Source organism: Peromyscus californicus, unplaced genomic scaffold (genome assembly GCF_007827085.1).
Source record: "Peromyscus californicus insignis strain IS unplaced genomic scaffold, ASM782708v3 Scaffold_9__1_contigs__length_137607984, whole genome shotgun sequence".
Taxonomy (NCBI): domain Eukaryota; kingdom Metazoa; phylum Chordata; class Mammalia; order Rodentia; family Cricetidae; genus Peromyscus; species Peromyscus californicus.
Window position 1 is genome coordinate 40,495,710 of NW_026294617.1, and position 21,531 is coordinate 40,517,240.

The following is a 21,531-nucleotide window of genomic DNA, read 5'->3' on the forward strand; positions in this document are numbered from 1 at the left end:
CATTTTTATTCTTGTTTTTGCTTTCTAAGACAAATAATGCTTTGGTCTTATCATTCCTGGTAAGATTTCATGTCTGGGTATGAAAAATGCTCTTGTTATAAAGGAAGGCATCATCACTTGGAATTGTGCAGGCCAGTTCCAGGTGTGTTGTCACTCGGCACAAGTTTGAACATAATGAATAAAATCTACATGTTCAAATACACAAGCAAGGCACACTTTCTTCTAAAGTTCCTAACGGATGCATTTAAATAAATCTTTCTATAGGCCGGTATGGGTACGAAATCCAAATTAACTCCATTGTTCCCACATATCCTCAGTACAAGAAACAGCCTCCTTTAAGGGAGGAATTTCTCACAAATGTTCTTCCACAAACTAGATGATGGGACCATTTCCAATCTGGAGAAGCCAGAAAGCAACAAATAAAGAAATTCTTTGAGAGATTTTTTTTTTTTTTGAGACAGGGTTATACTATGTATTCTTGGCTGACCTTGAACTTAGAATGTACTTCAGGCTGGCTTTGTTCAAGATCTTCCTCTCTGGGCCTCCCAAGTGACTATGGGCATTAAGTCAGCATACTCAGCACGCTCAACTGTGCCTTTGCTTTTTAAAATGCCCATGGCAAACTATGATATGATGCTGAAAGAATACAATTACTTTGGGGGTACAGGTGGCTTGTTACAGGCTGGAAGGGCCCTGAGGGAGCCATTTACTGTGCCTGGTTATAGTAGTTGCATGAACATGAACATGTCTTCTAGCTGCAAACCTACAGTTAGCATCTTTTAATATGGTTATGATACATACTTCAAGCAAGTATGGATACTTCCATGCATATGAGAGTGTGAATTTATGTCTGTGTGAATATACATGTAATGGAATTCCCATAGATCTAGTGTCCTGGTTTCTTCTCCATTGCTGTGATAAACATCATGACCAAAAGCAACTTGGAGAGAAAAGGGTTCACTGCATCTTACCGGTCCCAATAACAGTTAATCACTGGGGGAGGCCCCAGTGGAAACTCAAGCAAGGCAGGAATCTGGAGGCAGGAACTAAAGCTGCGACCATGGAAGAATGTTGCTTACTAGCTTGCTCTCCACGGCTTGCTCAGCTTGCTTTTTTCATACAACTCAGGGCTATCTGCCACCTTCCCATATCAGTCAGAAAGCCCTCCAGACTTGCCTCCCTGCCAATCTTAGGGAGGCATTTTCTTAGCTCTTCCCAGGTGACCCAAGTTTGTATCAAATACACAAAATTAACCAACACATCTAGCAATCTCACTTCTGGTATATATCTGAAGAAACTCAAATCAGCATGTCCATACCTGTGTCTTCATCTCATCGTTACTCATAATTTGTAATAGACATCATTATCTGACAACAGATGAATGACAGGGTCAGGAAAATGTGTCATATACACTGAGGAGAACACAATACAGCCTTACCCCCCACCCCCCAAACACTTCATTTGTGACAAAATGAATTCAACATTAAGTTCAATACATTGAACAGGGAAGGAAAAACACTGTGATACTACTTTTATGTGGAATCTGAAAATATGATCTCCAAGTAACAGGGCAAAAAATTGGTCTGGGAAAAGAGGGGTGTGGAACCATTGACCAAAAGGTTCTGTATCACATACTGTCCTTGTTGCTATGATCAAATATCTGACAAGAAGTAATTTAAAGGAGGAATAGATTAACTGGATAACATCTGAGGAATATGATGATTTGAATAAGAATTGCCAACCAGCTCCCAAATCAAGGCACAGAGACTTAATATTTGTTATGAATGCTTGGCCTTAGCTTATGCTTGTACCACTAGCTACTATAACTTAATTTAACCTGTTTCTCTTTATCTATGTTTTGCCTCAGGGCTTTTTACCTTTCATTCTGTATGGCCTACTCTGTGTCTGGCTGGCTGGTGGCTGCCTGGCTGGCAGGCCCCAGGCATTTCCCTCTTTTTCTCCCTCTTTCTCTCTTTGGAGCCTAGATTTTTACTCCTACTTATTCTCTCTGCCTGTCATCTCTGCTTATCCCTCCTCTGCCTAGCTGTTGGTCATTCAGCTTTTTATTAGACCGATCAGGTGCCTCAGGCAGGCAACATAAAACAGCAACACATCTTTATGTAATTAAACAAATGCAGCACAAACAAATGTAACATATCTTTACATAGTTAAGGTAATATTCCACAACAAGAATGACCTCCATAGGCTTATATATTTGAATTCTTAGTCACCAGGGAGTGGCACTATTTGAGAAGGATTAGAAGGTGTAGCCTTGTTGGAGGAAGTGTGTCACGGGGGATGGTTTGAGATTTCAAAAGCCTATGCCAGGCCCAGTTTCTCTCTGTCTCTGTCTTTCTGTCTCTTTCTTCCTCCAAATCAGAATATAGCTCTCAACTACTTCTCCAGCATCATGCCTGCCTGCATGCCACCATGCTCCCTGCCATGATGGCAATAGACTAATCCTCTGATAAAACAAGCCCCCAGCTAAATGCTTTCCTTTATAAGAGCTGCCTTGGTCATGGTATCTTTTCACAGCAGTAGAACAATGACTAAAGGTCACAGTCCATCATGGTGGGGAGGCATGGTGGCTGGTCACATTGTATCATCAGACAGAAAGCAGAGAGAGCTGAGTACTGGTTCTCAGTTCATTTTCTCCTTTTTGTAAGTCTGAGATTTTAGATCATGGGGTAGTTCTTCCCATACTCAGGATAAATCTTCCCTCTTCTTTTAAACCTTACTCAAAAGACCCTTACAGACATATTCAGAGATGTGTTTCCATGGCGATTCTAAATCCAATCAAATTGATGAAGATTAACCACCACAAGTTCCAAGTTTCAGTTGGAGAAATAGGTTGAAATGATCTGTTGTCTGGATAGTGACTACCATTAGTAATATACACTGTATGCTTCAAAATTGCTAGAAGAATGAATGTTTAAAGCTCCTCCCATAAACTCACTGATAACTTGAAGTGACTAATATGTTAATAAGCTTGATTCAATCTTTTCCCAGTGTATGTACATACATAGAAGCATCACATTGCACATATATGTACATAAATAGTTTATACCAATAAAAATGCTTTACCTTTTCAATATCAGCCAAAAGATAAGGCATTTTAATGAAAATATAGGAAGTAGAGTTATAGGGATATACTATTCCAATTTTGTATCTGCTCTTGGGTTAGACTTGGGGAGAAAACACTTGCCTAGTGTATTTGAGGCCTGAGGTTTTTATCCATGATCCTGAAAAACAAAAGTCAACTCTTGTTTAATATCAACAAATAACATTCATTTGGCTAAAAGTCAATGTTATGTTTATATAGAAATTTATGATCCAATCATAAAGTGTTTTTTTTTTTCAAGTGAATTTTATTCTCTTCTTTGTTCAGATTTCATTTGGGCAAGAATTAGACATCTGATCTTCAGAGCATCAGTTCCGACACTGCCCACTCCTGTCCACCTTTCCTCTCCACACTCTTCTTGGTAAGAGAAAAATCACTCTGTTTTCCAAGTTGGGAGCAGCCATAAGTCTATTAACAGAAAGGACAGACCTGGAGTCAAACCTAGAACCATCTGCTAGGACTTAGAGTGTGTTCTGTACTGAGGGAGGAGCACCAGGACAACTCGGTCCTACGTATCTTTATGTATGGTGAATTTAGTGTTGTAGATTGGAGAGTTTTGTTTTCAGTGCAGAGAACAGAATAGGCGTCATGGTGAGAAAAGTAAATGAACAAACCTATGAAGAAGTTTTAGAGATGTCTGAGAAAAGAATCATCTTAAGCCCTCCTCTCTAATTATTTGTAGTTTAAAAAGCTCGGTGCCTCCTGTTTTGCTTACTCCTACCATTCTTTTTCCTATGTGTGTTTGTGTTGGGGCCACAGAGGTCCTTGTGCTCACAGATCAGCACCAGAGAAACCAGGAATGTGAAGCATGCAGAACTGTCTCTTCAAAGAAAGGGATGTATAACCTGTTTTCCACCCATATGGCTGGAAATGGATGTAATTAATAGCCCAGGGGACCTCTGCACTATCTGTAGAGCCAGGCCACACCTGCCCCCATGCCGAAACCCTTACTAATAGAACCAGAGGTGGTTAATAGCCTGGTGACCTTTGTGCTATCTGTATGACTGAAACCACACCAGATTGTCCCCCAGGCCCTCCAGATAATGCATGAAGTCTATTTATAGAACCCACCTTCATGTGCTTTGAAAAGAGTTTTGATATAATAATGCCTTAAGCTTTATTGTGCACATGGGATTATGCTACACCAGGAAACTTTTTCAAATTGTACTGTACTTAAATATGCCTAAAGTAAACTGACCAGGATCAGACTCTAGCAGTTTGAACCAACACCAGTTACTGAGTCATGTTGAGCTGGACTTCCTTCTCACCTCTGGGGGATCGTTACCTCTGCTGGCCACAGCATTTGCAGAGACCCCACCCCATTCATTTGAGCATTTGGTAGTCTCTGAAATGTGTTGAGCATATTTCACGAATTTAAAGATCTTTTACCCCAAATCAAAATAAAGTTTGCAATCTGAGAAATATAGTTCATGGCTATCACAGGAGAACTGCCATAATTATCATGCCAGGGCTAGTCATCTTATCTGAAGGAGTTCCGAAATAAAGCCTTCCTTCATGTATTTGGGACAGAGTTTACTCTATAGCCCAGGCTGGCCTAAATGAATGATCCTCCTGTCCATCCAAGAATGCATTCCTTAAAGAAGAGACAAAGATCTTTGTGTCTTGAAAACCCATGACCCCTGGAAACTAATACTGCTCCAGATCCTTACAAATGGAGCAAGGCTGGCCCAGCAGCTCCAGAGAAAGGCCAACTAACAGTGGTCATCTGCTTACCTCACCAGAGCTCGGAGGATTGGCTGCACCTTACCACACAGCTGGAAATGATGGCCAAAACCTTCACACATGGCGGGTGATGTTTGGAACTCCACATGCAGCTTGTGATTCACTGTCTATCACAAAGCTTTTGATGGCTGGCTGGACTCCAGCAGGCAGCTTGTGAGGTTGACCACCCTTTACCACTTTCAATCTTCTTCAGAAAGAAAGAGGCTTTGTTATTCACCACTTGCCGAGTGAAAAATGAAGAGTAAAAAACAAAGTCATCCTTTTGAGAAACCCCTGGAGGAATTCTGGCCCAGTAGTTACTTCTAATGTGGCTGTTCCTTACAGGTTCCTCTCTGGAGAGTTCTCGGTCGTTAAGTAACTGATCCTCTGCCCATGATTCTCAGGGAGAAACTGGTAAGGAAAAAAAAATGAAGGTGAGCTGAAAGACTTCCACAGCAATGACTTAATTATAATTTAATCAATAATTTACTGATCTGCAATAGTTTGTGGATACATACAGGCATGCACTGCATTTTGAATGAACACTCCAACCTGCCATTTTAGCTGCTTTCATCCTGAAATTATGGATGAAAAATAATCTCTGAATTAAGTACAAAGGTTAAGATAAGCATTTTTCAATGTTCTGCTGAACCTATTACTGTGTAACAAATTACTTCTAAAACTGAGAAGCTTAAAACAATAAAAATGAATTATGTTGGGTATGGTCAGGAATTCAGGATGACTTAGCTGAACAGTTCAGCTCAGTTTCTCATATGGTTACCATGTGATAGAGCTCTGATAATGCTTTATCTAAAGTTTACTTAGATGGTTGCAAATTAATGCTGCCGGAGGTGGGGGCTCCATTCTTTCCACAAGGACCCCTGGAGTTCCCTTAGTGTCCTCATGATACAACTAGACAACAGCTACTTTCCCCTAAGGAAAATAATATGATAGAAAAGAAAATGGAAACCTTTGAATGCTGGTCTGCCTTCTGTGCAGTGTCCTGTTGATTCTAGTGCTCAGTGATATTCAGTGTGAAAGCTCCCCAAACGGGGATGAATGACAAGAAAGGTATCAGAGAAGCTCACCTGGAGCCTGAGTACCACTGTATTCCCGGGTCTCTATTTACTCACATTCCTCCTTATCCCAGAACAGTTAGTTCATGGTCTTGTCATCAAAATCAGCTCCATGTGCCAATGAGACTCTACCAGTATAATTCCCCATATATGGCTCTTCAAGCTTTAGCTCTCCCTATCTAACAGCCTAGAGCTAACCTCTGTGCCCAGGCTCACAAGCATGCTCATCACACAATGGCAGTGCATGCACACATAGGGTAACTGCTATGGATATTCTCCTTTAAAATCGGGACACAAAGGGGGCCACATCTAGAGTACTTCTGAAAACCCTCCAGGCAAATGTTGGAACTGTAAATTCCCACATACACTGATTTTCAAATGAAGTCACATTCCCTTATGTCCACAATGTGCTGTTGGCACAGAGGCTAGATCTATTCATTGGGTAGTGTTGGAGAATGCATCTGCACATGGAAACACATGAGAATCTCTGTTTGATGGTTAGAAAGTCTTCCATTTTCAATGGTTTATGTTTTGTGTTAGTTAGATGGCAAATAGGTAAAATAACACTGTTTATGCATCACAACATCTGTTAAAGATCCTAACAGAAAGCGTATATAAGGTATGAGGTTCGTTCTTACAAAGCAGAATGTCTTCAGGGAGCAGCCATTTTATAGGGGCTTGTAGTTCTGCTTTCTACCTGTTAGTGAGGCACCTTCATCCAGATCAAAGACAGAACAATGATTTTTTTTAATTCATATTCGTCATCCAAGATAGTTCCAAGCTTAAATCCTTCAGCAGGAATTGAGGATTTACTAGTTATTAGACTTGTGGCCTTGGACAGGTTGTTTCCTCAGCCTCTTCTTCCTCTAATGGAGACACTGAAAGGATTAAATGTGATAATGGATGAGAAGCTTTGGTACACTCAGCCCAGAGTAAGTTCTGAAATTATTATCATTATCTAAAATTATGGGAATTATCTGATCATTTCACTGTTCTTTAGGGAAAGTTTTCCCATCTGTAAAATTAGAGGTTGCTCTTTATTTCTCAGGTTCCGCACAGCTCTTTAAACCTACAGTTTTCCAGCTGAGTTACCTGAGCAGCTCCCTTTTCACAGCAATCATTGCATTTGCCCAGCACTTGCAACTTCAAAATCTGTTCACAGCTATTATCTCTTTAGAGTCTCCTTGTTGTTCTGTGAAGCAAGAGTGCAAGGCAAGCAAGATCATCTTCATTTGAATAATAGGGAAATGAGATGATGAACAGTTATAACTTGCCCGAAGGAGCTGGTTGCAAAGTTAAAACTAGAGGAATAGGACTCTTAGGGGAAAACACGCACACACATACATACACACATACACGTATATATATACACACACATACAGACATAGACACAGACACACACCACACACATACACACACACACACACACACACACACACACACACACACACACACAGATGCCCCTTCTTCCAGGCAACATGACCTGGCTTAGTATTCAATCTACTTTTTTTCAACTCAGAAAATACAAGAAGTAGTTTTTACAAAGTTCCCAGGGAAGGATAAAGACATTGTTTATAAATAAATAGTTTTGACCAAGACCGAACAGTAGACAGGAAGTAAAGTCTATCTCACCTGTCCACACCCATCTGAAAAGGAACACTCACTGTGCCCTCTGCAGGGCACACTCTGATGTCATAGCTATTGATACCTCACTGTTATAGCCGTGAGCTCTGCCTCACTTTTCAACAACAGGATGTGAGTAACTGTTTACTCCATTAGCTTCTTCTTTGGCCATGGTTTCCAATTTTAGCCAAGATTTCAAGAGAGTGGTTGGGCTATTTCCTCTCAGTAGTCCTACGTAGAAAACCCGTCCAGAGCGAATTCAGGATGCATATTTGCTTAGCTCAGGTTGCTCACTGAGGTATGGGAACCAGCACAAAGAGGCTGAGACACCTGCAACCCTATTCTGTAGCATTCCTCCCACGAATGACAATCCTGCTCTGCAAAGGGCGCAAAGCCAAAATGGTCACATATTGGCTTTTCACTGATGGGAATATCTGTCCACATCCCAGTTTCAGCATGGCAAAGATTTCCTTAAACAAGTGGCACCAGCTCAATTAGCCTTTCTTTTTTTTTTTTTTTTTTTTTTTTTTGGTTTTTCGAGACAGGGTTTCTCTGTGTAGCTTTGCGCCTTTCCTGGATCTCACGCTGTAGACCAGGCTGGCCTCGAACTCACAGAGATCCGCCTGCCTCTGCCTCCCGAGTGCTGGGATTAAAGGTGTGCGCCACCACCGCCCGGCTCAATTAGCCTTTCTTTAGTCAAGGCACTTACTGTTATTTTAATTCCGGTCGATGATGGCTATCCCTGCTTTCAGTGTTTGCTGGGCATGGTCTGTGCTTATGGAATGATGGTGGATGATGAGACAGCTTTCTTTCTCATTTTAAAAATATGGCAAAGAACAAGTCATCGGGAAAACCCTGCTGGCTGGAAGAAGATGTACCAGACTCTAAATGACAATGTCAAACCCCAACTGTGCCTTTACCAAGTCACCTGCCCTTGCATTTTCATCTTAGGCTAAGGAAATTCTACTTATTTATAGAACACTGCAGGCATGCTTTTTGAACATTAGAGATGTTATATGTGTTTAAATAATAACTGTTGGCTGTGGCATAGTGCTCTTTTTGAGGAGCCTGTGTTGGGAAGTGACTTGTTGAGAGATAGGACATTTTAAAAAGCTTTTATTGAAGTGGCTTGATTAAAAATGTATTTCAGGTAATGCATGACTTTGGAAAACATTTCAGTCATATATATTAAAATTCTATTTTTACAAAGGTAGGCTTGGATAAAAACAACTCCTAAACACTGTGTATCTTAAAAAAAAATCTTAAATCAGTATTTCCTTAGGCACAACAGACACTGAATTCATATTGAGGTTAGAGTTTTCTTTCCTGAGGAAATGTTTGTACTGCTTAGTTATATATAAAAATTCTATTGTTGGAAACCAAAGAGACATGTGAATGGCAAGGTTTCTTTCACCTTGACTTTTAACCTTTTCCACGGGTCTCTACAGCAATGTCTGTGGAGGTGCTCCTCAGAGAAAGGCTGGGGAATATTCTACCACACCCGTAAAGAAGAACGGGGTGCCTCAGAATGAAGACTTCTCAAAAGGGTTGGATGTTTGGGCCAGTCTTCATTATCACATATTGCAAGAAGTAACTTTTAAATTTCACACCAGATTCCCTGCCTTGTCTGTGAAACTGAATAAGCATCTAGTTCATATTGTTCTTTACTATTTTATATAATTCCTATTACATGGTCTTTAGGGCCACAGAATTACAGAGATAAGTGTTTATAAAGTTGAATTACTTCACTAGGATGAGGAAAGAGAGACAGAGAGATGGGGAGGAAGGGGGAAGTAGGGGGAGGAAAAGGCAGAGAGAGAGAGAGTGTGTAGTAGAATATTATTTTAAGGTATGTTACTTTTGCTTATGTTGCGTTTGTTTAACTCTGTTAAGCTGTGTTACTGTGTCTGTCTAATATACCTGATGGTCTAATAAAGAACTGAATGGCCAATAACAGGGCAGTAGAAAGGATAGGCAGAGAGAATATATAGAGGAAGAAATCTGGGAGGAGATGAGGAAGGAGCCAGAGAAAGAGGAGGAGAACTCCAGGGGCCAGCCACCCAGCTACACAGGAAGCCACAGAGTAAGAAACAAAGAAAGTTACCCAGGAATAGAAAAGGAAAAGCCCAGAGGCAAAAGATAGACAGGGTGATTTGAAGTTAAGAAAAGCTGGCAAGAAACTAAGTCAAGTTAAGGCCAAGCATTCATAAAAAATAATAAGCTCCCATGTGTGAATTTATTTGGGAGCTGGGTGGAGCTCCCCCCACAAAAGAACCAAAAAAAAAAAAAAAAAAAAAAAAACCAACAACAAGAGAAAGAGAGACAGACAGACAGACAGACAGACAGAGACAGAGAAAGACAGAGAGAGGGAGAGAGAGATTACTCTCTGTCCAGATTAGGCCCTGATTATCCCGAAGACTGCAGCTCGGGACTAGCCTCCTCTGCCCTGTGGCATCACTGGTTAAATTCTAGAATCACAAAGCCGTTACCCATCTGAAGGGGTCAGACCTTGATCTCAGTATTGTTCAGGCTCAAGGTTTCCTTGAAAGCAGCACTAAGAGAGCTCTTCAATGTTCATCCTGTCCCATATGTGTTTTTTTCTACTACACGATAGCAGAGCTGTCTGTATCATAAGAGTTTAACGGAGCTATTGGACAGGATGAGATAAAATGATGATGGTTTTGTTTCTATTTTTACACTTGAGCAGCAATATATAACGTACGGGTTCTTTTTGATCATCTTCTTACAGACTTTTCAGAGTATCTTCCCCTAAAAGAGAGTTTTAAAGGTTGTTTAAATGACTAGTATCTGTTTAAAAAATAACTGTGGCTTCTCCAGAGGCTATGACATTTGAGACAATTATTCTCACAAATGTCTATCATTTTTATATGTAAATGACTCAGTATTTTGCTTGTTCAGAGGACTGGTATAATAGGACATCTGATGCATGAATACGTTCTTATTTGCTGATTATTGTGATAAAGCTTCTTCTGGTCAGGATCATAAATGTCAAGCTTGGTCTATTTCACCTGTGTACACACCTATGTAAGTATCACCTGGACTGTGACATGCATGCCCAGCACTTTGAAGTTTTCCTGTGCCTCTTTAGGCAATCAATATGGTGTCCCAAAGAGAACCTCTTCTGAACTCTGTCTCCCTAATTGACTTGATTATATTTTAACCAGCTCATCTTGATCTCATTAGAAAAGACCATTAATCCCATTTAGGTCCTGTCCCCATTGTATAATTTATCATCTGGGGAAATGTTTCTACAAAAGATTGCCTTCATCCAAGTTGTGCATTCAACCTACATCAGAAAACTGATATTAATCGGGCATAGTAGCATTAGCCTGTCATCCCAGGCCCGGGAAATGAAGGCAGAGGGGTTACAAGGCCAAGGCCAAGCCACTGATCCCAGCATCAGCAGGCAGAGGTAGACAGATCAGTGAGTTTGAGGCCAGCCTGGTCTCCAGGGTGAGTACCAGGACAGCTGAGGCTACACAGAGAAACCCTTGTCTCAAAAAGCAAACAAACAAACAAAAAACCTGTTGCTAGAGTTTTCCTGCCTGGCCCACAGTCAGGACAAATCTCTCTCACCCGCCAGTCCCAAGCCGCTCAAACCCGATCAAGTAAACACAGAGACTTATATTGGTTACAAACTGTATGGCCGTGGCAGGCTTCTTGCTAACTGTTCTTACAGCTTAAATTAATCCATTTCTATTAGTCTATACCTTGCCACGTGGCTTGTGGCTTACTGGTACTTTACATCTTCCTTATCTTGATGGTGGCTGGCAGTGTCTCTCTGACTCAGCCTTCCACTTTCCAGCTTTATTCTCCTCCTTGTCCCGCCTACACTTCCTGCCTAGCCAATGGCCAATCAGTGTTTTATTTATTGACTAATTAGCAACACATTTGCCATACAGAACATCCCACAGCAAAAACCAAAGCCAGGCAACCCTGGGCTACATAGTTAGGCCCCAAATGAAATACATTTCAATTGCCTGCTGTGTCTCTCACAGCTTGGGTCTTAGAACCCTGACTAAGGATGTTAAGGGAAAGGAAAAACCAAAACACACATACAGAAAAGCTGGGATCTGTTGGAGTGGCACCCATACTGCCACATTGGGTAACCACAAGCATTTTTATTATGTGCAGCCCAGGGAAGGGACTAGCTAGTATCAGTAAGGAGGTCTTTGTAGGTCTGTAGATGAGCAGTCTCAGGCTGGATACATCTGAGGGAAGGACACAGGAGTCGCAAGCAAGTTTTTGAAGACACTGGTCATTCACTTGCGCCAAGGCTCCCAAGGGAAGCTTTGTCCCTCCTCTGAGCCTCATCCAGGGAAGGCTTCTCTGTTCTAGTGGGGCTGAGGCACTTGGGTCTTTGACATGGCTACTCAGGACCTCCCTCACTCGGGGCTCCCTCTGCTCCCTACAATTGCCCTATGCTTTGTCTTGCATGTTTTAATTTCAGGGACGTTCACCTCCTTCTTACCTTATACCTGCTGTCTCCTGCCACCAGTGTTGTAGTACGTTTTCAAGGGAAAAGAACTGAGGTTTGTAACAGAGAGGGCAAATCTATGAAAGGGGTAGAAACCAAGGAGGGTTGAGAAGAGTACATGGGAGGGGGTGTGCACTGAAAGTCAGCATCTTCTTACAGGTTAGTTAGGGAGGGAGAGAAGTTGAAGGCCCACTGGGGGACCATCACTGAAAAAGAGAAGCATCGTGGAAAAACGTGAGTCAGGAGTCTGTGAAACTTGCCTGTCCCACTGAGTCTGTTCACTCGTTGGTCATCACCTCCTTAAAGAACCATGGCTTCTGGGGGCCCTTTCAGGACTGGCATCTGGAGCAGGAGCTGTGGTGTGCACTGGTGTGAAGAACCATAGAGAAGTCCTCTTTTCCAAACTGTCTTTCTGCATCAGTGGTCTATACAAACTTGTCCTATCAGTTTATAGCATGCTGTGTGCAAGCACTCCAGACACTATGCTGGTACAGAAGCCATCAATATCAGAAACTGTTCAGAAACCCTGTGGACCAAGGCCTCTCAATAAGGATCCTTTTTTCTTTTTTCCAAACAAACACAAGCAACATGATGTCCAGCATTCAATAGAACACTTTAAATTATTTCCATATTTACTACTTAAGAATTAGAGTATTCCATGAGGCTATGAATGTCAATCAGTAAAGGAGAATAGGTTTTATAAATAAATTCCCAAAGTATATATTTGTTTCTTTTTTTTCTGGGTATTGTTGTTTCTGTGTAGTATATTTCTGCTAAGGTCTACTTTTCAGTAGAGAATTTAATCCCTAAAACTAAATAAAATTATTTAAAAAGATTGTTTCCTCACTATGTAACACAGAAGCCCCAAATTTCAGAGTTTATTCTTGGAATGTTCTATAAATACTGCAGGTAAAACTGATAATGTAGAGTAACTGTAATATCTAAAAAGCAGACTTTTAAGTAAACCATAAATGTCCCAAGGACATTTTTTACATTTGTTTATTTTATGTGTATGCATTTGTGTCTGAGTGTATGTATAGGTACCATGTACATGAAGGAAGGAAATTTAAAAAAAACATTTATCTTGATTTTATGTGTATAAGTGTTTCGCATGCATACATGTGCACCGTGTGCATTCCTGTACCCACAGAGGCCAGGAGAGGGTATCGGATGCCCTAGACTGGAGTTATAGATGGCTGTGAGCTGTCAAATGAGAACTAAGCACCAAACCCAGATCCTCTTCAAGGATAGCTGGTGTTCTTAACTGCTGAGCTATTTCTCAAGCCAGCCAAGTTTATATTTTTGAGACAGAGTCTCATGTAAACCAACCTGGCCTCAAATTTACCGTGTGGTCAAGGATGACCTTGAATTTCTGATCTCTCCTGCCTCAGCCTTCTGCATGTGCCATGTCTGGTTTCTCCAGTGTAGAATGTCAACCCCTGGCTCGCCTGCATGTGAGACAAGCACTCCAACAAGTGACCTACTGTTCTGGTGGAAGCTCCATCTCAGCCCCTGGCACCCTGGTATCCATATACCCAAAGAGTCTGGAATGTTCTGGTGGAGGGTCTCCTGCCCCATCTCTTTCCTCAAACCTGCCCCCTCAAAGCCCACCAAACACGGCTCCTCCCCCAGAGATGCTCAAGACCACTTCCATACCACAGGGTATTTAAGCTGTATCCCAGAAAACAGACACGTGGTTTTTGTGGTCCCTCATCCGCATCTCCTCTCTGGGAGGCTAGAAAATCACCCAGGAATGCTTTACCCATTAAACCGGGGCTTTTTCTAATTTTGTCTGATTTGGTTTGATTTGGATTGCTCCACATCAGTGGAGAGGCTTATCGGGGTGCAAAAACCTTTCACCTACAACCCTAGCCCACAAAGCAATTTTAAGAATAAGAATTTATAAGTAAATCAACGTGGTAATTTCCTACTTCACAATGACAGTGCCCAAGAACAATTTTGAAAGGAAGAAAAATATCACAAAAGTTTCACAGGACCACCCTGAGAAACATATGAAGGGAAGAAATTATTCAAGTCTTTTACTTACAATTAATATTACCATGCTCCACTGAGCTACTTCTCTATCGGGGGCAAGTTTTCGAAGTATTGACTGCCCAGATTCCAAGTACCTAACAGCAGTGTAGGTGCTTGGAAGTCGTGTCTAACAAGAATGATGACAACTGATGTGAAAAAAAAGAAAAGAAAAGAAAACAAAAAGTTCACTTTATCGCCAGTGGCAAGAAGTACATATACAAAAGAGCTAATACACAAGTTTCCAGATACAAGAAATGTATGCAAAGGCATACCTTTCAAAGAACAGATCCTAAAGCAAGAAAGGGAATTAATTAGGGGAGTTGTTACCTTTGAGAAGACTGTGGCCCTAATGCCTAACTGTAAATGCCAGTCATGGTGGGCTATGAGTAGACTTGGTGATAAAACATAGGAGCCATTATTATAGTTTCCTCTCACCAAGCAGGACTCCTCCGCTGAGCCAGCACTTAGTTCTTAAATGTCTCTAGTGTTTCCCTGAAAGCTCCTGAAGGAAGAGCTTCCTCTCAGAAAATGCTACACTTTGTCTGGAGCCTGAACAATCCCCTCTTCCTTGTGGTTACAGGAGCAGAGCACTGTTGGTTTAAAGCCAGTCTGGTATGCATGCAGTTTGGGACAGAGTTTGATCCCTCCCACGGCAGACTTTTTAAGAATGTTGCCCAAGGGCACAGTGGCTGAGACTCATTAAAGGAAGCTGCTGTAAAGAACCAGGGTGAAACTGCCCTGCCCATTCCTCGGGCACAAAACTCAATGGGCTAGAGAGACCAAAGGTTACAGAAAGATGAGTTGGCATGACTCAGGAGGAAGGAGGCTGGCAGGAAGGAAAACTCTTAGCATGTTTTGCCAGATCAGCATTCATCTAGGCTGGAAACAAGGAAGGATGCGATGTGTTGAGGTGACACTCCTCTGACTCAGTCTTTTATCACACCCTCATCAGTGAGTCTCTTGAGTTTCCCCTTGAGCAAATAAAAGTTTTGCAATGATATCATATTTATGTTGTGTTTCTACTTATCCAATGCTTTCCTTCTTTGTTGTTTTCTCCCTTGAAATACACCCAGTAATGATACAAATGAAAACAAACAAACAATCAAGTCTACTTTTCATTTATTTTATTTTACAATATAATTTAATTCTACATATCAACCACGGATTCCCTTATTCTCCCCCCTCCCGCCCCCCTCCCCTTCCCCTCAGCCCACCCCACATTCCCATCTCCTCCAGGGCAAAGACTCCCCTGAGGATTGAGATCAACCTGGTAGACTCAGTCCAGGCAGGGCCAGTCCCCTCCTCCCAGACTGAGCCAAGCGTCCCTGCATAAGCCCCAGGTTTCAAAGAGCCAACTCATGCACTGAGCACAGGACCCAGTCCCACTGCCTGGATGCCTCCCAAACAGAGTCTACTCCTTTTTAAATCCTAGGCATTCTTCCTTGGGAGGCTTTTGAACAGAATAGATACTTGGGAAAGGTGGATGGAGGGGAATAGACAAAACTTCCCAAAGCAGAAGGAACCTGAAAAATCATTGTCATCATTTGCTAAGGTTATGATACAGCAAGATAAGAGGAGAGTTGAAATTAGATTTTAGTAGTTTGATTCCTAATCTTAGTGTTTACGATTTTATAAATCTGGAAGATGTCACAGAAATTATGGGGCACAGAGTTTTCAAATTCTTTTCACATTTTGTTACAAATAACTCATGTTTTTAAGAGTGTGGACTAGCTAAAATGTCCCTGAGTAAAAAACATGCAGTTCACCTCAGGCTGCAGCCCCAACCTTTAGCTTTCTGTTTCTCCCTCAGAGGCCATGGAGTTTTGCTCTAAGACAATTTACAAATCACTAATGCTTCCTGGTGTTCTCATTTAATTAATGAGAATGAGAATGCGGAGGCCCACTGAGCTGAGGTGGGGGCCTATTGTTCGGAACTCAGGAAGTTAATACCTGGGTAAGTCACTCTTCAGGCCTTGACAGTTTAAAACGGCAGAACCAGCACAGAGTTCTGCATTTAAACCCTGGAGGACAAAGAAAGGGGGAAACTGTGATTTGTGCTGTTCCTCAAGGAGAAAACATACAGACAGCATCTTAAGCGGCAGTTCCAGGACACCGTAGACCAGGGCTCCCCATGCTGAAATCAAACTCAGAGTTCTCAGGTCAGACCTCTCACAGAGTTACATGAAGGTGGAGCGCAGACCTCTGAACTGGGGTTAAAGAAACACCCTGATCACTTTATTTATTTATTTTTTTTAATGTCTTTGTGAGTTTTAGGTTGTATACTGCAAAGGCCATGGAATACAGATGAGCTCTCCGCTGTTCGTCTTTGAAAATGGCCAGATTTCATTTGTAGAACCTGGAGACTGTATTTGTGGTGATCTGGTTTTCATTATACACACATCTGAAATTCACTTTCCAGGTTCTAAGGATTTATAGCTTGTCCCCTTCTTCAAGGGGGCAGCAGTAATGGCCTTTCCCACCATTCAGTCCACTGAACACAGGAGACACAGATTCTTTATATTAAAATGCTGCTGCGCAGGGAAAGCAAACACCGTTTTACAACATGCAGCAGAGCTCACTAGAAGCAGCCAGGGTCCGTTTATTAAAGAGCAGGAGTGAGTCATCTAAGAGCACCAGGTAGGCCAGCTGATACTCCAGATGTTCTGATGAATTTAAATAAATCACTTCGGTTGGTGAAGTTCCAGCTTGCTTTTGGCATGGCCTGCTCTCCAACATTGCTCCAGATTAAAGGACATAGCCCATCAGTCAGATCTCACCAGAGTGGAACAAGCTTCATACCCACCTCATTGTTTGAATGGGAACATAGATTTTTCTGGTTGTCAGCTGTGATACTGAAGTGTTGTTCTTGATCCCAGAACAGTAATTTTCCTTTATATGAAGATCATTGTTCTCTCTGGAGTTCAATGAGGGCCAAGTCAGTGTGCAGCTCACATTTAGGACATGTGATAGCATAGGAGCATAGTCCCATGGGCATGTGACAACATATCCTCACTTAAAACTGGCGTCTCTGGAGACATAGACCTATTTGGGAAATCTCTAGCATATTAATGAAGAAGTGCAGGTAGACCCTACAGAGTACAGCTAATCCCTAAGAAATATTTGTTAATGAGTAAGAACTAAATACTTCTGATTTTGTTATGAGAGAAGACCAGGAAGCAGTCCTTAGTGATTGGACATAGATGTAAGTAGGCAAAGTAAATAAAAAGTCAAACATGTTATGAGTGAGGTAATACAAAGTAAATTAACTCCAAATAAATTCAGCAACTATGTGAACAAGAGAGAAGGTGGTATAATCAGCAAATGACTTTACTAAAGGGGAAGCCATGGTATTGGGAAGGAAGCCTGAGAAGGCTTATTTCCTCCTCTTTGGGTGCCTGAGTCTGACTCACAAGTGAAACTGCAGTGGAGTCAGCCCCTTCTGAACAGGTGTGGTATCATCAGACTCAGAAGGTCAGATCAAGCCATTCTGTGTTGCTCCAGTTTTTGTGTGTGTGTGTGTGTGTGTGTGTGTGTGTGTGTGTGTGTGTGTGTGTGTGCTGTATGTGTGGTTTGTAATGTTGTCACTGTTATAATGCACTGAACTATAATAAGAGATGAGTTTCCCTCATTCTTCCTTGCCTATAAAGGATATACAATTAAGAAGCTTTAGCTCAGCGGTTATAATTAATTTATTTATCCTATACTTATTCAACAAATATCTCTCCTTAGTACAACCAGGTCCTTGGTGATTGGATAGAAATGTAAGCAGTCTAATTAAGTAAATAAAAGGCACAGATTTCATGAGTTCTATTAAGACAAAGTAGATGCTTTGAAATAGCTTCCATCAGGAGTGTCCTGGATAGTCTCACATCTGTTGCTGTGATAAAATACCCTGACAGAAAGCAACTTAAGGGAGAAAGGGTTTAGTTTAACTCACAGTTCTAGGTTACAGTACATCATTGTTGAATTCATGGCAGCAGTAACTTGAAACAGTCACAGCACATCCACAGTCAAGAGTGGAGAGAAGTGAATGAATGTACGTTGCTTTCCAGTCAGCCTCCTCTCCACACTTACATGTCGGGAACCCAAACGCCGGAGATGGTAGCACTCACAATGGGAAGGTTGCCCCACCTCAATCAACTGAAGCATTCAGGACAATTCCCCACAGACCTGCCCACAGGTCAACATGTTCTAGACAGTCCTTCATTGAGACTCTCATCCCAGGTGGTTCTAGATTGTGTGAAGCTGATAATTCAAACCAAGCATCATGGGATGACATGTGTTTTCTATGAAGAGCCATATTAACCATATGTGGGCTAGTCCATGTTTTTGAAATGATTCTAATTCTTATATCTTAAGAATAGCCATAGCTGGTTGTGCATGCCTGTAACCCAGCACTGGGAAGGTAAGGGGGATCTTGAGTCCTAGTCTTACCCAGCTACAAATAGTCTTACCACGAAACAATTTAAGCTACTATTTGTTAATAGATTTATGACTGACTAAAACTTACTAATTGATAGTAAACTTTGGCTTTCTAATATTTCTACACCATCATTAAATATTATTCGTTTATTCTAACTTATAAAATGTTTAAAAGCATTCTTCACTTGTGGACTATACAGAGGTAGTTGGAAGTCAGATCTGGACTACAATATGCCCCTTCCATCAACTCCTGGCTATGTGGCTCAGGGAGAAATCTTTGCAGTTAATCTGAAGATAGGTTGGTAACATCTCTGCATGGTCCAGAGCACCTGGATTAGGGCTATAACTCAGTGGTAAAGCACATGCTTTGCACTGTCAAGGTTCTGGGTTGAATCTGTAACACCAAAAAAAAAAAAAAATGACAGCTTCATGTATAAAGGGAACCCAATTATATGAAATACTGAGGAAAAAAAGAGAGAGAGAGTAATAAGGGCCTAAAGCTATCCCTAAGGACCCCACAGTGCATACAGTTGTATATGAAGGTTTGCCATGAAATAGAGTATTTATTTTGGAAACCATGGATTATTGTGTGTGTAGGTATTGATCTCTGGCAATTAGGTGAAAGGTGTGATAGGAAAGAAGAGCACACATGGGACATAAGTAATTTTTTAACAAAATGTCAGATTTTCTCACAGTCATTGTCTCTGTAGAATAAGTTGATTTCTTCCCCCCTTCTGTATGGTGACTTGGCAGAATAAAAAGAATCGTGTAGTCTTTGTGTTGATTAAAATGAATTATCCTGTGGAAATGGTAGATTTTTTTTTCATTGAATGATTTAACCATATGTCAGTGTCACTGAGAATGTTACCATATGTTTGCCAACCAAATGTCATAATTCATTGGGGTGGGATTTGTGCAGTGAAATCATGAGTAAAGATGAATAAAACATTTTTATTCATATATACATTTAGAGTCTATTCTTTAGCTCTTTCCTTACATTTGAAACGGGGTTGTTTTTGCTGCCACAGACTTGTAAAGTGGCCATCTGGGCAGTGTGATTGGAGAACATCCATAAAAATGATTGATGAAAAGAAATATCCGAGTACTGCTTTGTAGACTGGCTTTTGTGGACTCATACTTCATCTGTGATTTCAAAGCTTGAGATGGAAAAAAATAGGTTTGTTACCTATTGAGTAACCTCATGTGGCAGAGAGATGATTACTTCTGTCTGTATTTCAGAGCTGTGACAGACCTCCACATCTTACCCAGATGCCATGAAGAGGAACATTTTCTTCATGTTAAAAAGATACCCAGAGAACACACCCATCTGTCTGCTGCAAGAACATGTACAAACTCCTTGTTTACCAGAAGAATCTGAAGCGTTGCTGAGAACTAAAATATGCCAAGGAAAGAAATAAAAGAAAATTATGACACATTGTGTTTTTTAAGAGGTGTTTTTGGTGAAAGCAGAGATTTGGGGTGTTTGACACCTAAAAGGCATCTTCCAGTATATTCTATCAAAATGTTAAAACAACCTGCAGGAAGATGGATATACTGTTCCTATTGTGTGGAAAAGACAATGTTGACTATCACAAAGCATTTGATGTCTACTTCACATTTTCCTCCATTAGATGACATATCCAGTGGTGTAGGAACTCATCACTGGGCCATTACACCAATGCATATTTAAAATTTGAGTGTCAGGTTTTATGATGGGTTGTTGTCATTTTTACATAGCTTCAGTTATATCTATGTAATTATCTATGTAAGACTTACAGGTGAAACAAATGACTTAAGTATTTGCTCCCAATTACACATTTATTAAAAATAATAACTTGAAAGAACTCTGTTGTAATCAGAGAAGTTAAAAAGTTGCAATAAAAGAAGAGAGTGCTATAGGAGTGCTATAAGAAGGAAGAGAATGATTAATTTTCCTGAAAAAACCTGGGTTGTCTCAAGTGTGAGCTGTCACTGCCACTGGGCCTGCAGCAGCTGAAGTTGCAGTAGAAAGTATTTTAATACAAGGGAAAGCAATGTTCAGAACAGGAATGATCGTTCCGATTCACTTCTCTAGTTCATTTTTTTAAATTATGAAACAAAAAAACTTGCAAAAAGTACATTTATTATATTCAACTTCAGAACTTTTCTGAAGCAAATATTCATATAATAAGACCAAGCATGAGAAATACCCCCAAAGTCACCAGTCAGGGTCAGCATCATGGCTGCACAGAACCTGGTGCTAACATGGGTTCCCTGCTCAGTCTATACTATATCTTTGCATTCATAATGACTTTTTAAGAGTTATGTTAAGCACAGGGATGTTTTGCCTACATACATGTCTATGCACCATGTGCCTGCAGTGCCCAAAGAGGCCAGATGAGGGCGTTGGATCCCCTGGACCTGGAGTTACAGACAGCTGTGAATCACCATGTGGGTGCTGGGAATCCAATGCCAATCTTCTGGAAGAGCAGCCAGTGCTCTTCACTACTGAGCCATCTTCCCAACACTCATAATCATTTTTTTAAAGCAAAGAGCCCAGAGTTTTCATTTAGCATGACCCCGTAGTTTATAAAGTTGGGGAGATGACTCAGTGGCTAAAGTGCTTGCTCTCTAAGTGTGAAGAGCCAAGACTAGATGCCCAGGATTCCCGTAAGTATGGGCAGGCATTTACCTGTCATGCAGAGATGGGATCCCTGGGGTAACCTGGATAGCTAGAATAGCTGAATTGGCAAGATTTGGTTTCAGTGAGAGACCTTGCCTCAATAAATAAAGTGGAGAGATGTCAAGGAGATCACTGTTGTATGGCGAAACTTTTCTTAGGGAGACACATCACACACATCTGTTCACCCCAGATAATGAACCCATGACAGATTAAAGTACGGATCCCATCAAAGTCCAAATTGGTCAAACAGTAAGTTTTATTGGGGTTACTTACAGGAGCAAAAATGCCTCAGACACCCTCAGCATTAAAGCCCACCCCAGCATGGGTGACAGCTCACAAAGCTGGGAACCTGGAATACTCTGCACAGCCTACC

The 21,531-nt window shown here is 41.2% G+C and overlaps 1 long non-coding RNA gene across 1 annotated transcript; it reads left to right on the forward strand.

The window, feature by feature from the left end:
• Positions 1–3,400: 3,400 nt before the first annotated feature.
• On the forward strand, positions 3,401–20,149 carry LOC128106468 (uncharacterized). The gene is made up of 3 exons (XR_008216721.1): positions 3,401–3,482; positions 4,864–5,257; positions 19,736–20,149. It is a non-coding gene; the product is annotated as an uncharacterized LOC128106468 (long non-coding RNA).
• Positions 20,150–21,531: the final 1,382 nt, after the last annotated feature.